This window comes from Pseudorca crassidens, chromosome 10 (genome assembly GCF_039906515.1).
Source record: "Pseudorca crassidens isolate mPseCra1 chromosome 10, mPseCra1.hap1, whole genome shotgun sequence".
Classification (NCBI taxonomy): Eukaryota; Metazoa; Chordata; class Mammalia; order Artiodactyla; family Delphinidae; genus Pseudorca; species Pseudorca crassidens.
Window position 1 is genome coordinate 56,616,715 of NC_090305.1, and position 17,690 is coordinate 56,634,404.

Here is a 17,690-nt window from a genome sequence, read left to right on the forward strand (position 1 = left end):
ATTGAACATTATGTTCCACACGACCTCCACTCACTGTGAGGAACACATTACAAACATCACCTTTTCCAACACGTGCACTATTATTATGAAGTAGGAAACTCTTGGTATCCTGATTTCCGCATGCAAACACTTAGAAGAGAAAAATATTTCTTAAATGTTGCACAGCTACTTGAATTAAGTAGCAGCTGTTTTAAATTTATATACACACATATATACACACTTACATGTTATGTTCTGTTATATATATATATATATATATAAATATATGTATCTGTATATATAAGTTGTTTATAGATGTAACCATCTGAAATTCTATAGTCCCTTAAAAACCAAAAGCAATGGGAAGCTTCTAAGTTTTTTGAGTAGATGAGTGACAGGGTTAAAGTGTGTGTGTGTGTATGTGTGTGTGTGTGTGTGATGGTTACAATGGTGGGAGAACACAATAAGGATTTGATGTATTACAAACTGTAGGTGAGGAGAAATGCTCGGAGCTAGGCATATACCCTGTAGTACTATAATAAAATTTGGGAAAGGAAGAGAGAGAAAGTCTGAAAGGGGTTTTACAGCATGAGAACAGACTTGGTAATTTATTATTCTCATATTAAAGGAATCAGAAGAGTGAGGGAGAAATCAACACTATTCATACCTGGAGCAAAGTTTTCTGAAAAGCTTTCTGGACTATTCCTGAGTTTCTCCTTTGATAAGTGGTGATACTGAAGCCAGAGAACCACTTCCTTCCGAAGACGTACATTTAGGCAAGAACAAGAAACAGGTAGGAACTCTTGCCATGATTCTTTTCGTCTTTACATGATTCTCATATTTTTCTTCAAGAATTACAATGATTAGAGCAATGTAAAACAAAATGAGAGCTTCATCGAATTAGCAGTTTAAACTTCTGCTACATTAGCATCATGTTGAATTATTACTCATCCTTGCTATTATAGCATTTAACAGGGAATTACACTGTCATGTCAGACTAGTGTAAAAAAAAAAACCCAAAACCTAATGGGGCATGATGTAAAAGCTGTTATAAAATATATTCACTATTAGGAGTACGTACAATCTTTCCAATATTACCAGTTTGGATTTTCCCATAGTTATGTTCACCAAGATACCTGTGGGGGGTATGAGAAATTGAGAATGGAGAACAGAATTTGAGTGGCTAAGTACTGTCTTGAATAGGCTTTCAGTGGAAAAACTAAATTATTTTTTGTCATCCTTCCTTGGGAAATTTCAAGATATGTTTTGAAATTTGGGGCTTCTATACTGAATTTTTTTTCATTTTCTCATTTTAATGCAATATATTGGGATTCTAGTGGCCGGTTTGCTAATGGATTGTTCTTAAAAGACCTTGGATGTCCCTAAATGTTTTGTATATTCTTAATCTAAATAAAGAGTTTATAATGAGCCAACTGGGCTCAGTGAGCTGGTGATGTGGAACTTAGTTTGGATCTGCAGCAAATGGTCCCTGTGTTGTTTTCATCTGTTTACAGCAGGAATCAATTAATGTAATGGCATTGGATGTCTGCTGATGCTGGAAAAAAAATGCTGTGGGCTCTTTCCAGGTGTCTAAAGATAAAGATGGCCAACGTTTGGTTTCTCTGGTGATCATTTAGTTTAGTGATCTGTATGAATGAGAAAACTTAAATATTTGATTGAAATTTTTTTAAAGTCTCACTATTCAAAGATTCAACTTTATCATTATGTCCTTAGTATTATCTCCTTTGTTTTCTTTCACATAGCACTGAAAAACCACCATTCCCATTTTTGTGAATTCCTTTCTTGTGTTCCTCATCTGAGCTCCCCATTCTTATAGTCCTTAGAAATCTGGTGACACTTCAATCCATTTGTTCTCACTGTGGTTGATGTGAGTCTCTCCCTGAGATAGATTCAGTTTTGTTTTTTTTTTAATTTTTAAGTTTTTCATTGAAGTATAGTTGATTTAAAATGTGTTGGTTTCAGGTGTACAGCAAAGTGATTCAGTTATACATATATATGTATATCTATTCTTCTTCAGATTCTTTTCCCTTACAGCTTATTACAGAGTATTGAGTATAGTTCCCCGTGCTATACAGTACGTCCTTGTTGCTTATCTATCTTATATATATTAGTGTGTATATGTTAATCCCAAATTCCTAATTTATCCCTCCCCTCCCTTTCTCCTTTGGTAACCATAAGTTTGTTTTCTATATCTGTGGGTCTATTTCTGTTTTGTAAATAAGTTCATTTGTATCTTTTTTTTAGATTCCATATATAAGTGATATCATATGGTATTTGCCTTTGTCTGGCTTACTTCACTTAGTATGATAGTCTCTAGGTCCATCCATGTTGCTGCAAATGGCATGATTTTATTCTTTTTCATGGCTGAGTAATATTCCATTGAATATATATGTACCGCATCTCCTTTATCCATTCATCTGTTGATGGACATGTAGGTTGCTTCCATGTCTTGGCTATTGTGAATAGTGCTGCAGTGAACATTGGGGTGCATATAAGATTCAGCTTTAATGCTGCCAGTTGATGTGATTTGGAGGTGGGCTCCTTAGGAGAAAGAATACAAAATTGTGAATAAAATATTAAATATGAAATTAAGCCTTTATTTAAATGAGAAAATGTGTCATGGCAAATATATACTTTAAACGTTGGCAACACAAACATTATAAATGCAAAATAGTATTGTTATTAATTAGCTGTCTCTTACACCTCTGTAATGCTTTTCCATGCATTTTTGGCTGTATATGGATTCCTTAAAATGCCTCTTCACATAGGAATTTTTTGTGCTGTCTTCTATAAAGAGACTAGAAAGATAATTCAGTACTTTCTCTAGTACGGTTGCTTAAAATCTATTGTTATTAGTAGTAACAATATAGTAGATGTAGAAGTTCAGGGAATTTTCCTTCTGCTTTACAGCTCATTGCAGATAATACCATGTTTTATAAGTGATCTCAAAAAACTTTATCAAACTTCTTTTATACATATGTTGCAAGATTACTGAGCATTTCAAGTTTTCTCATGCAATGACTTAAATATGTTTTGAAATAACTACATACATAACCAATTTGTTGCCAATGTCCTCTATTCAGTGGCACATGAAAATTTTATGTTATTTACATTGATGTCAATATTTGCATCAGATCAGCAAGAAATTTAATTGTTTTCAATGTCTTCTCATGTTTCATGCCTCTTCATTAAGGAGAATTCTCAAACAATTTAAGAGTCTATTCATTACTTCCATTTTAAAGGGAGATTTTCCTCTTAATGAACTGCTACTTTTATGTGATCTAATCATTGGGGGGTCACGTTTGCTTCTCTATATAAAAATATTTATAATTTCATTGCTTTGGTGCCTTCACTTTATAATCCATTTTATCTGAATCTTCTCTTTTGTTTATTAATTAAACATGAGAAAATAAGCTACCATTCATAAGTCCAGATCAGAGTCTGTAATTTCTCAGGTTTTTTTTATTGGAATGTTCATTATCTTTCCGTATTGCAGTTAAAATAGTGTAATTCCAAATAAGCTTCTTCTGAAATGGATCCCTACGATGTCCAGTGCTACTCCAACAATATCCTACACGTGGCAAAGTGTGAAAATAGTGATCTAAACCAATTCAAGTAAAATACCTTAATATAGAAATGTTTACAAAAGCCTGTGAACACACATGTGACCATATTTCTAGGGCTCCTACCAGAGCCGTAAAAGGGATTTATGCAAGCAGGGGGTCTGCAAGCATGAGTTCTTTTTTTACTTTTTCCTTTTTAAGAAAATGTTGTTTTTTATTTTTTAATAACATTATATAAGTTTTCTGTGTACAGTATTATATTTCAACTTCTGTATACACTGCAGTGTGCCCACCACCAAAGTTTAGTTTCCAACAACCACCACTGAGTTGACCCCCTTTACCATTTTGCCCTCCCCTCCCCCCATTCCCTTTGGTAACCACTACTCTGTTTTCTGTATCTGTGTTTTTGTTTTTTAGATTCCATATATGAGTGAAATCACACAGTATTTTTCTTTCTCCATCTGACTTATTTCACTTAGCATAACACCCTCAAGGTCCATCCATGTTGTTTCAGATGGCAAGATTTTATCATTTTTTAATGGCTTTTTTCATCTTCTTTATCCATTTATCTGTCAATGGGCACTTAGGTTGTTTCCATAGTTTGGCTATTGCAGATAATGCTGTGATGAACGTAGGGGGTGCATATATCTTTTCAGATGAATGCTTTTATATTCTTCAAATATGTACCCAGAAGTGAAATAGCTGGATCATATGATAGTTCTCCTTTCAGTTTTTTTTGAGAAAATCCATATTGTTTTCCACAGGGGAGGCATGAGTTCTTTACTGTCATCACAAATCATCTGCCTCTGGTTCCTCCCCTTTCATGTGATATGACCTTTTAGTCTGAAATAGAAAAGTTAGAGGTTAGTTGGGCTTGGAGAAATTTAAGAAAACTCATTTATCTTGTCAGAAATGCATCAAAAAGTGTATGTGCAACCGACAGGTATATAAGTGAATGTGTCATTAGGTAAGAGCATGAATTTCTGAGAGTAAGTTAGCAAAGAATTGAATAAACAAAAGTGTTAAAAATATGAGAATGTAAAAGAGAATAAGAGTTTGTGTGCATGCACTCAGAATACTTTGTGAAGGTCTTAGGACATGATTGGGAAAATTTGAGAATAAGTCTGGGTGTGCCTGAGAGTGGGAATGCGTAAGAATTTGAATGAGTAAGGGTATGAATGTGCAAACGATGCTGAGTGTGGCAGAATGTTGCTTTGGAATGCGTTGTGATCAAGTGAAACATTGGTAAGGTAAATAAAGCAACAAATAAACCCAAGTCTCCCATTACTGAATTGATTTCAGATCCTCTGCCTATCACCGTGACAACCTACAATACATTAAAAAACCAGCCAGGATATTATCAGGAAAGATGGGAAGTACAAGCCACCAATGCAGACATTTCCTCCCATTTTAATATATATTTCATCAGATTTTACACCTTCTTTTTTTCCAAGATCTTTGCTTTTCATTTTACTTATCCGTGAAAGTTTGATTTTTTTAGATCTTAATATAGTGACTCTTGATACTTTGTCGCTAAGGCTATTTAACATGAAGAGCAAATGAATTCCAAAATTATGTAACTCTTACATATCAACCAGAAAAAAGTTACAGGTAAGATATTCTAAGATAAAATGGAATATTTGTTATCACTGGATATGTTATGATAGAAGGCTGAGGGAAGCCCTGGAAGACAAAAGTTGCAAATACTAAGTAAATCACCATGATTTTGGTCTATTTCTGAAACATTCTTATTGAAGTTCTCAGAATGAGTTTCTGCTGCATAAAACAGAAATTAAAGTAGATGGACATTTATTTCACTGTAACATAAAATAAGTTCAGATGTAAGCAGTACTGGGGTGGTTTAGAAACTTTATGTCAGGGACCCAGGCTCCTCCAGTTCCTCTTTGCCATCCTTAGGTCATTTATGGCAGATTGAAGATGGCACTAATTCTTCGCCCTTCCCCCATTGGGAGGTGGGGTCTGTGACCCCACTCCTTGAATCTGAACAGAATATGTGACTACTTAGAATAATAGAATATGGCAGAAGTGACACTGTGACAATTTCTAGGCCATGCCTCAAGGTACTGTCAGTTTCTACTTCCTCCTTCTTGAAACATTTGCTCTTAGAGCCCTGAGCTGTCATGTAACAAATCCAACTACCCTATTGCAGAGATCATCCAGACAGGCTCTGAGACTACATGGAGAAGGAGAGGGGTCCAGCTGGGTTCAGCCTTTCAGCCACAATAATCAAAATGCCAGAAGTGAGAATATGTTGCCATGGTTCTTGTTCTTGTTCTTGCAGACCAGGCCTGCTGCTCAGCTGAATTTCAGTGAGAGACCTCAGTTGATCCTCTGTGGAACAGAAGAATCGTCCACGGAATTAGAATATATAATCTAAATGTTTGTCTTTTAAGCTGCTAAGTTTTAGGGTATTTTATTTTATAACATACCAGTAGACTACAGTTTTATCTTATGATGCAGGATGAGCTGAAGGCATCATATCGTGTTGCAGGAAACCATGCAGGCAGGAGAAAGGAGAAATGGACAAAAAAGTACACGGCCCCTACCTTTAGGAAGACTTTCCAGAATAACATTCCTTTTTAAAAATAGCTGGCCAAAACTTGGCCACATTTGGCTGCAAGAAGGACTTGGTAGAATAGTCTTATGGATGAGCGTATTGCCAGGCTAAACAGATTTGGTTTTTTTACCAAGGGAGAAGAGGCGTGGATGTCAGGTTAGGCAACGAGAGTATCTACTATGTTCCCTCAACTCTCTGTTGAACATATTTTTTCCTATTAAAAATTTTTTTAAAGATTTTATTTTTTAGAGCAGATTTAGTTCACAGAAAATTCAGACTTTCCATATAGCCGTGCCCCCACACGTGCATAGCCTCTGCCATTATGAACATCCCCTACCAGGGTGGTACCTTTGTTACAATAGATGAACCTACAAGGACACATCATAATCACCCAAAGTCCATAGTTTATGTTATGGTTCACTTTTTTTTTTAAGGGTCATTTATCTTTTTGCATGTTGCATTTTTAAAGATTTTTTTAAATTAATTAATTTATTTATTTTTGGCTGTGTTGGGTGTTCGTTGCTGCATGCGGGCTTTCTCTAGTTGCGGAGAGCTGGGGCTACTCTTCGTTACGGGGCGTGGGCTTCTCATTGCGGTGGCTTCTCATGTTACGGAGCACGGGCTCCAGGCACGCAGGCTTCAGTAGCTGTGGCATGCAGGCTCTAGAGCGCAGGCTCAGTAGTTGTGGCACATGGGCTTAGTTGCTCCATGGCATGTGGGACCTTCCTGGACCAGGGCTTGAACCTGTGTCCCCTGCATTGGCAGGCGGATTCTTAACCACTGCGCCACCAGAGAAGTCCCTATGGTTCACTTGATGGGTTTGGACAAATGTATAATGACCTGTATGTGTCAGTATGGTATCATACGGACAATTTACACTGCTCTGAAATCCTCTGTGCTCTACCCTGACACCAATCCCTGGCAACCACTTTTGGAAAACTTTGGAGATCTTTTTACTGTCTCCATATTTTTTCCTTTTCCATAATGTCACATAATTGAAATCATATAGTAAGTAGCCTTTTCACCTTAGCTTTTTTCACCTAATAATATGCATTTCAGATTTCTCTGTGTCTTTTGGTGGCGTAATAGTCATTTATTTTCAGTGCTAAATAATATTTCATTGTATAAATGTACCACAGTTTATTAATTCACCTACTGAAAGGTTACTTCCAAGTTTTGGTAATTATGTATAAAATTGTTATAAACATCCATATGCAGGTTTTTGTGGGTACATAAGTTTTCAACTACTTTGGGTAAAATATCAAGGAGTACAATTGCTGGATTATATGATAAGAGTAGGTTTAGTTTTGTAAGAAAACACCAAACTGTCTTTCAGAGTGACTGTCCATTCTGCATTCCTCCCAGCAATGTATTCCTATTGCTTCACATCCCATCAGCATTTAGTGTTGTCATTGTTTTGGATTTTGGCCATTCTAACTGGTATGTAGTGGTAGCTAATTGTTTTAACTTGCCTTTCCATGATGACCTATGAAGTGGAGGATCTTTTTATTTATTATTATTTTTTTTTAATTTTTATTTTTGCGGTACGTGGGCCTCTCACTGTTGTGGCCTCTCCCGTTGTGGAGCACAGGTTCCGGACGCGCAGGCTAAGCGGCCATGGCTCACGGGCCCAGCCGCTCTGCAGCATGTGGGATCTTCCCGGACCGGGGTACGAACCCGTGTCCCCTGCATCGGCAGGCAGACTCTCAACCACTGCGCCACCAGGGACGCCTTGGAGCATCTTTTGATATGTTTATTTGAAATCTGTATATCTTAGTTTTTAAGGGTTTTTTGTTTTCTTAATGGTGAGTTGTAAAAATTCTTTGAATATATATGTGGATATATTAAGATGTGTCTTGGCAAATGTTTTCTTCCTGTCTCTGGTGGTATTCTCATTCTATTGATATTGTCTTTCAAAGAAGAGAAATTTTTTTTTTATTTTAATGAATTCTAGCTTATCAATTACTTCTGTAATGAATCATGCCTTTAATGTTTGTTGTATCTAAAGAGGTATCACCCTACACAGGGTCATCTAGTTTTTCCTCTATGTTATCATTTAGTTTTATAGTTTTCATTTTACGTTTAGGTCTAAGATCCATTTTGAGTTAGTTTTTATGAAGGGTGTAAGATATATGTCTAGATTCTTTTTTTCTGCATGTGGCTGTCCATTGTTCCAGCACCATTTGTTGAAAAGTTTATCTTTATCTTTGCTCCACTGTAATGCCTTGTTCCTTTGTCAAAGATCTGCTGACTATATTTATGAAGGTCTGTTTGGGGGCTTTAAATTCTATTCCATTGAGCTGTTTGTCTGTTTACCAATACCACACTGTCTTGATCACTGTACTTTATAGTAAATCTTGAAATCTGGTAGTGTCAGTCATCCAACTTTGTTCTTTTCCTTTAATATTATGTTGGCTATTCTGGGTCTTTTGCCTTACCTATAAATTTGAGAATCAGTTTGCCAATTACCACAAAATAACTTGCTAGGATTTTTATTGGGATGGCATTGAATCTATAGATCATTTTGGGAAAACTGACATCTTGACAAAATTAAATCTTCTTATTCATGAGCCTGAACTATTTCTTTATTTAGTTATTCTTTGATTTCATTCATCACAGTTTTGTAGTTTTTCTCATATAGATATTGTACATATTTTGTTAGATTTATACATAAGTATTTCATTTTGGGGATGCTAATGTAAATGGTATTGTGCTTTTAATTTCAACTTCCACTTGTTCATTTCTGGTATAAAGTGAAGTGATTGATTTTTGTATATTAACTTGTATCCTGCAACCTTGTAATAATCACTCATTAGTTCTAGGGGGGTTTTTTGGCCAATTCTTTTGGATTCTATAAAAGGTGATCATGTCATGTCATCTGTGAATAAAGACAGTTTTATTTATTCCTGTCTAATCTGTATACCTTTTATTCCCTTTCCTTGTCTTACTGCATTAGCTAGAACTTCTAGTATAGTGCTCAAAAGGAATAATGAGAGGGGACATTCTTGCCCTGTATCTGATTTTAGTGGAAAAGTACAGAGTTTCTTACTATTAAGTATTATGCTATCTGTAGGTTTTTGTATATTGTCTTTATTAAGTTGAGGAAATTCACTTTGATTCCTAGTTTACTGAGAGTTTTTATCATTAATGGGTGTTGGTTTTTTTCAGATGCTGTTTCTACATCTATTGATGTAATTATGTGATTTATCTTTTTGGCTTGTCAATGTGATGGATTACAATAATTGGTTTTTGACTGTTGAATTGGCCTTTCATACCTGGGATAAATCACACTTGGTGTGATGTACAATTATTTTTGTACATTCTTGGATACAATTTAATAATTTGTTAAGGATTTTTTTTATGTATCTTTATGAGAGATATTGGTCTATACTTTTCTTGTTATATCTTTGCCTGATTTTGGTATTAGGGTAATGCTGGCATCACAGAGTAAGTTAGAATGTATTCCCTCTGCCTCTGTCCTCTGAAAGAGTATAATTTTTTCCTTAAATGTTTAGCAGTATTCACCAGTAAACTCAAATGGGCCTGGTGCTTCCTCTTTTGGGTGGTTATTAATTATTGATTCAATTTCTGTAATAGGTAAAGGCTTATTCAGATTTTATAGTTTTTCTTGTGTGAGTTTTGGCAGCTTGTGTCTTTCAAGGAATTATTCCCTTTCATCCAGGTTATCAAATATGTGGACATAGAGTTGTTCATATTCCTTTATTATCCTTCTAATGTCCATGGGGTCTGTAGCGATGTCCCCCCTTTCATTTCTGATATTAGTAATATGTTGTTCTCTCTATTTTTTCTTGGTTAGCCTAATCAACAACTTTTGAACATTTAGTATATTCTCAAATTCTCATTTGATAAAAATTTTAGGATAATAAGCAATAAATCTATATAACTGTTTAACGCTTGATAACAAATTACCAAAACCTAGTGGAATAAAAACAATACCCATTTATTAGGTCACAGTCCTGTAGACCAGAATCCAGATGGGCTTGACTGGACCCTCTGCATAGGGTTTCACAGGGCTGAAATTAAGGTTTCATCTGGGCTGGTCTCTTATCAGAATGATTTGGTGAATAATTTACTTCCATGTTCTCACTCAGATTGTTGGCTGAGTTCAGTTCTTTGTGGTTGTAGGACAGAGGTTCTTGTTTCTCAGCTGGGGGATTCTCTCAGTAATATAGGCCATCTGTATTGCATCTCACACAGCTTCTCCATCTTTAAACTAGAAAGTGAGTTGAGTCCTTCTTACACCTTGAATCTCTGACATCTTCTGCCCCCAGCCAGAAAAAGCTTTGTGCCTTAAAGGATTTATATATATTTATGAGAAATTCAGAGCTTAGTAGGGAAACAGACAAGGAAATAATTGAAACTAATGTTATTAGGGTTGATTTGGTAATGGGCAGCCCAGGGACTATCTTGAAAAACAGAAGTAGTATCTCTGACCTTACCAAAAGGTGAGGGAAACATTTCCATGAAAGGTGATAGCATGAGAAGTCTTGAAAGAGCAGTGTAAGTCATCAGGTAAAGGGTTGGAAGGGAAGAGCATTTCGAGCAGAGTTTCTCTTACCTGCAATAGGATACAAAACTTTGTTGTTTAGAGTTTAAAGGGAGGGAACAAATACAGCCAGCTGTTACCCTCCTTGCAGTTACTGGAGTTGAATTTGCACGCAAATGATAAGATTATCACACTGAGTACATTGGAAGCATTTGTGGATAACAGTAAGAGAGCTCTGTACTTGCTTTTTGACTCTTAAAAGTGGCTGCTATATTACATTTTAAATTTTTTTCGATTAAATGGTTGATCATGTACTCCAATTACAAAAGGAAATTGAAGGAGAATGTTATTAAATAGAAATGGCACATTAGTTACCTATAATGAAAAAACTCAGCAGACTGAATAATGGGACTTCAACAGGCTTAGACAACAATAGGTAGATGTGGCCAGAGTCTTGAATTGCTGCGCATAAAAAACTTTTCTGTGGGTCGGTTTAGAAAATATTTTTTTTCCCCTGGCTGCACCTGAAGAGTTCTAAGTTTGTCCTCCCTTTGACTTTGAATCTCTGTGTGTAGTGGTTTTCAGAAATTAGCTTTTATGTGATCAAACCACTCGTTTTTGATTCTAGGTTCAAAGCTTTTGTAATTATGTTCAGAGCACTGTAAAAAAAAAAAAAGTATAAATGCATCTTTAATGTATGGAGATTGGGAGAGCAGCAGCCACGTGAAACTCTGCAGCACAGGAGAGAGTATAGGAGGTCAGTGGAGCTGCTGAAAAGAACAGAAATTAGATCCTGTCAAAAAGGGGTGAAAGATTCAGACTCATCCTAAGAACTGCCAGAGAGGAATGTTATAATATATCCCTTTATTTATGGAGGCAGAATATTAGCCACTTACAGGAATGTAGACAATTTGAAACCGGTAATACCTACTGCCTGTGTTCCCGCCTACCAACTCATGAGAAATCCAGTTATTGGGTATTTTAAAGATCCTATTGCATACACAGCATTTGCTGGGTATTATTAGAAAGTCATAGCAGTTCATATTATATTTATGAATATCCCTGACTGAAAAGGAAAAGGCAGGTACAAGGTAATATAGGTTAGATTATGAGAGTTTTTTAAACCTCCAAAAAAAAAAAAAAAAGCTGCAGAGTTTAAAGCTCTTCTAATTAATATGGTGTGAAAATCAACGTGGGTCTTGGAGAAGAGATTTTGAAACAACTGTGTTTCACATTTGATGTATTTTTTAGATTTCTAAAAAATGTACCTTTTTGCAATCAGCTCCTTGGCATATGCTCATTACCAAGGAAAATAAAACAGTTATATGACTAATTAGACTTCACCTTCTCAGTTCGGGGGAAAGCCTGACAACCCCGCCCCTTGTTATCATAAACTAATGATGCCTCCCCACATTACTGAAACGGTCAGTGGTGAGGTTCATTACAGCTGCATCATCTTGTTCCATAAATGTCAAGAGATTAAAGGTGAAAGCTTTAGTTTCACATTTTTTGTAGATGGATTTTTAAAAGTTCAGTGTGGTCAGATTATTTTAAGATGACAGTGACAGTTTCTTCCTGATACCAAAATGTCTAGTAGAAAAGTCTAGAAACCTATTCAAAAAATTCTATTTGCTCTTATTTATATTCATGTCAAATACCCTGTTTCATTGATTTTTTTTTTTTTTTTACTGTGATCATCTACTGACAGGTTAAGCAAATGTTCTGAGTTGTGCAGACAAAAAGACAATTTTTGTGTTTCTCAAACAGTTTATGGTGAATTAACTTTGTGTACAACACAGTACTGTAATACCCCAAGCACACCCATCCCCTCTCATCCCCTCTCTCTCCCTCTCTCTCTGTCTCTCTCTCTCTGTTTCTCTCTCTCTCTCTCTCACACACACACACATACACACACACACACACACACAAGCAGCACAATTCTTTTAAGATGTTTAGAGTTTTCAGGAAGTAGCAGACTTGTTTGGTTTAGCTCAGTTCAGCATCTCTGAAGTTTCAAGGCAATCTCTGTGTGTGTAACTTCTTGTAGAAATATTGTTCCCTGAAACAAACTATGGGGAAAGCTGTTTTAGATTATACTTACAGAATATTTGTGATTCATCCAACTATCCGTGGAAATTGTTAATGTGTCATTGGAATAGATTTTTATAATAATGATTTGAAAAGTCTGCAGTAACTTTCTCACCAATTTAAGGCATTTTCTGGTATTGAAACCTCTCTCCTATTCTAGTCCCCTAATGGTTCTTTCTGAGAGTCAGTAGGAAGTTAGAGATGATGGTGAGGCTGGATGAGTTTGGGGTTCTAGAAATTTTTCCTCTTCTAAAAATATGAGGGAGTTGAACTGAACTATTTCTAAGATCTTTTGGAGCTTGAAACTTGATGTCGTAGTGACCTAACTCTGTGACTGACAGATTAATGATGAAGAAAAGTCACACTTTCTGTGTGCTTTACTTCCTTCATTATTATTTCAGTATCCAACTAGCTCAAAAAAAATACCATAGATTAAAGAAGACGGAACACATAAAACCACTGACAAAACAACCACAACAGGAGAACATTTGTTGATTATTTTACTTAAGCTTTACAGTGCCCCTTATTGTGGCTAGTTACCAGTAATTCCCATATTACAGTTGAGACTGAATCTCTAGAACTTTATGTAAGCTGCTCTATAGCTTACACCTAGAAATGGAACAATTGGGATATACGTCCAGGTCAGGGGAATTTCAGTTTCATTTCTGTTTCATGTTATTATGCTGATATTAGCATAGAAACAACAGATTTTAAGTTGAATGAGAGGAAGGAAATGGAAGACAGTGACATTTTGAAAGAATGAAAAATGCTACAGAGAACTTGCATGTAGGCACTCACACTACTGACCCCTCAGGTAAGACCATGGTAAATAGAAAACCATTTAACTTAGGATATATTTTCAGAAAGTCGAAATTATGGTTAAAATATTGAGCTGAGCATCTAATTTGTATTCCAGCATTCAAATTATAAGAGCATATTTTTAATTTTCATTTTTAATATTCATACTTTCATGTATTATAAAAACTATCTTAATATTTGGGAAACCACACATGTCATAGGAGAAGAAAAAAAATGGTGCCATGGCTTTTATTGAATTCTGGAGAAGTATGGACTGTTAATACGACACTAAGACCACTTTGAAGGTGAGAGGGTTGTTGAGCTGCAGAAATTTAATGTATGATGAAGTGAAAACAATTTTACCAAAAAAAAAAAAAAAGCTTGTTCTTAGGCCTTTTTTCAACATTTTAATTCAAAGATATAAATGCTGCCTTACTGTAGAAGACACAGCATTTTTTAGCATTTCTTTAAAGAAATTACCTATAAATTTCCTCTGAATAAGAAGCCTTTTAAAATTTGATCAGTAATGGTGCAACTTTTCAGAGCAAAAAAAAAAAAAGAGCACTTATTTCAGGAATGATGAGGAACTAGAGAACAAAAAGCATTTTTCACTGAGATGTTATTTGTGTTGCTAAGGAAGACATAAAGGTCATGGTGGAGTGTGATTAAAGGGTTAAAATAAACGAGAAGAATTTTTTTTTAAACCCAGAGGGAGAAGAAAGCCACAAGAAAATAGGTCCACTAATTAATGAGGAAGGGCATGAAATTAATGATGACTCTAAAATGGCTGAGTTATTGAACTCATTTTTTAAAATCTGCCTTTAACAAGAGAAATGAAGCAAAGAAATATAGACAATTAGGGAGTAATGAAGACATTGCAAAAATTGCTCTAACCAACATGAAGATAAGGGAATTCCTTACTTGGCAGTCGTTGGAAGATCCGTATCACCCTGAGTTATTTAGGGGATTGGCCAGCATATTTACTGAGCCATGCATATTTATTCTTAGAAAATGAAAGAATGTTAGCATATTGGAGAATATGGAGAGAACAGACTCTTGAGGGTACTAGAAACTTCTGCCCAGGAAGATAACCATCAGTAAAATGTAGTATTGAATACCCTCGAAAAATATTAAGAATGGGAAACTGGCAGAGTGCCTTCAATATGAATAAAGCAGGCCGTATGAATTCATAGTTTTGCCATCACACACCCACAAAAGAAATTGGATGGCAAATAGCAAAAGTCAAACATTTGGACATTAGGTTCATTTCTAATTTGATGAGTCACCCATTTGTGCATGAAAAATTAATCACTCAAAGAAAGTTATTAAGTCATGGTTTTGGAAATAGGTTAAAGTTCATCATGAGTGGTGAAACTGTGGGAGATTATATAAATGACTAATGGGGCTCAGTATGGGTTAATATTGGTTCTGTTTTGTTTAAAGGATTTATTATTTATGATTAACAAAATTATTAATGAGTTGTTTAAAAGATTTTAAAATGATGTTATTCTCTTAAAGTCAGAGAAAATGTATAAAAACCACAAAGAGGCAAAAGTATCAAAACAGGACTATGAATATCGAAGGGGAGACCTAGGCTCAAAAGGGCAGTGGGTGGGGTGAGATAAGAGTTCTTAACCTAAGTAGACATTTCCCCAAAAAAGACATACAGATGACCAAGAAGCACATGGAAAGCTGCTCAACATCACTAATTATTAGAGAAATGCAAATCAAAACTACAGTGAAGTATCACCTCACACCAGTTAGGATGGGCATCATCAGAAAATCTACAAACAACAAATGCTGGAGAGGTTGTGGAGAAAAAGGAACCCTCTTGCACTGTTGGTGAGAATGTAAATTGATACAGCCACTATGGAGAACAGTAGGAAGGTTCCTTAAAAAACTAAAAATAGAATTCCCATATGACCCAGAAATCCAACTACTGGGCATATACCCAGAGAAAACCATAATTCAAAAAGATACATACACCCCAATGTTCATTGCAGCACTATTTACAATAGCCAGATCATGGAAGCAACCTAAATGCCCTTCGACAGACAAATGGATAAAGATGTGGTACACATATACAATGGAATATTACTCAGCCATAAAAAGGAACAAAATTGGGTCATTTGTAGAGACATGGATGGATCTAGAGACTGTCATACAGAGTGAAGTAAGTTAGAAAGAGAAAAACAAATATCATATATTAACGCATACATGTGGAACCTAGAAAAATGGTACAGATGAACAAGTTTGCAGGGCAGAAATAGAGACACAGGTGTAGAGAGCAAATGTATGGACACCAAGTGGGGAGAGTGGTGGGGGAGGGGTGGGGTGGCAGTGGTGGGGTGAATTGGGAGATGGGGATTGACATATATACACTAATACGTATAAAATAGATAACTAATAAGAACCTGCTGTATAAAAAATAAAATTCAAAAAAAGTATTCAAAAAAAGAGAAAGAACTCAAAGGCCTTAGCTCGAGAACTTATACACATCTTGCAGTTCAAATGAGAGAGAAGTCCGACAGTGTGATAGCAGTCCTGATGAAAGAGATCACTGCCCTTAGCTATCCTAAAATTTTCTCAATGCTGGAAAGACTAGTTGGTGTCTTTTCTCATCTAATCAGTAAGCAGCATGAAAAACATTGCATTCTGAAAACCGTAGATTTACAGCCATACTGTGGGAAAGAAAAAGCAGAAATGAACACAAAAGCGCCTGAAGATGAGTGAGAAGGCCCTCAAAAATCAAACGACCCTGAGAACCTAAGTTAGCTCTGGGCTCTAGGCATTTTTGAGGAAATTTAAGGGAAATGCCCACGTTAGGAAGTGGTAAGATTAGGAAAAGGCGATGAAAAATCTTTTGATTGAGTTGGTACAAATGAATACGGATTAACAGAAAAATGTAAAATCAGAAAATTTGAAAAAGCATAGAACAAGCACTGATGATTTAATATGGCAGAGGAGTAACTCATCAGGCATATCGTGAACACTTGATGCTGCATGGGAATACTAGGATGGGGCTGCAACGACTTAACCCAACAGAGTGACTTGGTGAGCCTCTTCTAGTTCACTCATGAGATAAAAGGGTATTCTGGCTGCCCAGTTCAAGTCTCTGCTATTGATGAAAACCCATTGCTTCTCAAAGAGGACGCACTATATATTTTCCTTCTTTTATATATAATCGAAGCACTTCTTCAGTGTTAATGAGAGCTCTGTGCTGTCAAACACTTGCAGTGTCTGACACACTGACCATTATCACTGCCACTTACATCACCCCTCCAGGGCAGGCATTGTTATCTAGGCATCACAAATAAGGAGAGTGACAGCCCCTTTAAGTAGCATTCCCGGTGTTGCTCTGCATGGAGGTGGTGCGGCTGGACAACAAACCCAGGTAATAGGTTCCCCAAGCCTTTCTCCTGCTCCACCCACTGCTCCACACCAAGACTGACAAAGTGCAGAATATTCTGTTCCTCTCACTCTCTATAAAATCTGTGGTTTCATCATTCTGACATTGTCCTCAATTGAAAGGAACTGAAATGGGTTCTTGTCAGAGTCAGTGATCTCAATTGGAAGAGCCCAGAGGGATTGCTCATAATGAAGACATTTCATTCTCCTGAAAGGTCTATGTCATACTGGTCCAGCGGTCATAATTCTCACCCTGGCCTTTGATGACCTGCCCTTGGTTCAAGGCATTTTCAGTAGTTCTGTACACACAGCCACTGTCTGCGTCTCCCACTGCATGATGGTTGAAGTTTCTGTGCTAAACAGCTATGTTTTCCCTGAATGAAACTCAGCAAGAGAGATAGGGGAGTTTTTGTTTGTATCCTTTGCACCGCAGGTCTATATACACGTTATAATACACAGGCACCTCATCTTCACAGCCTATGATTTCAGATTCTTAATTGGAGGTTTTGGGAGTTTGAACCAGGTATCTAATTATTCAGAACATTCAGGACTTCGATGATGTCGTCAGGTTCCCTAGAAGTTGTGTCCTCTTGAGCATAGCTTCAAATGAGAATATAATGTTAACAAACCAAGTAGTTAATTCACTCATTTTTCCCTAAAATCATTCTGCATACATGTGCTGAGCTCTGACAGTATATCAGGAGCTGTATCCAGCCTGGGACACAGCACAAAGGCAGCTGTCACTGGG

General features: G+C 36.3%; 1 long non-coding RNA gene across 1 annotated transcript in view; it reads left to right on the forward strand.

Annotated features, from left to right (window-relative positions):
- LOC137233080 (uncharacterized) overlaps nt 1–17,690 on the forward strand; it is a 149,362-nt gene that overhangs the window by 46,604 nt on the left and 85,068 nt on the right. The window contains exon 3 of the long non-coding RNA XR_010947286.1: nt 608–772. This is a non-coding gene — a long non-coding RNA (uncharacterized lncRNA). The remainder of the gene's footprint in view (nt 1–607; nt 773–17,690) is intronic.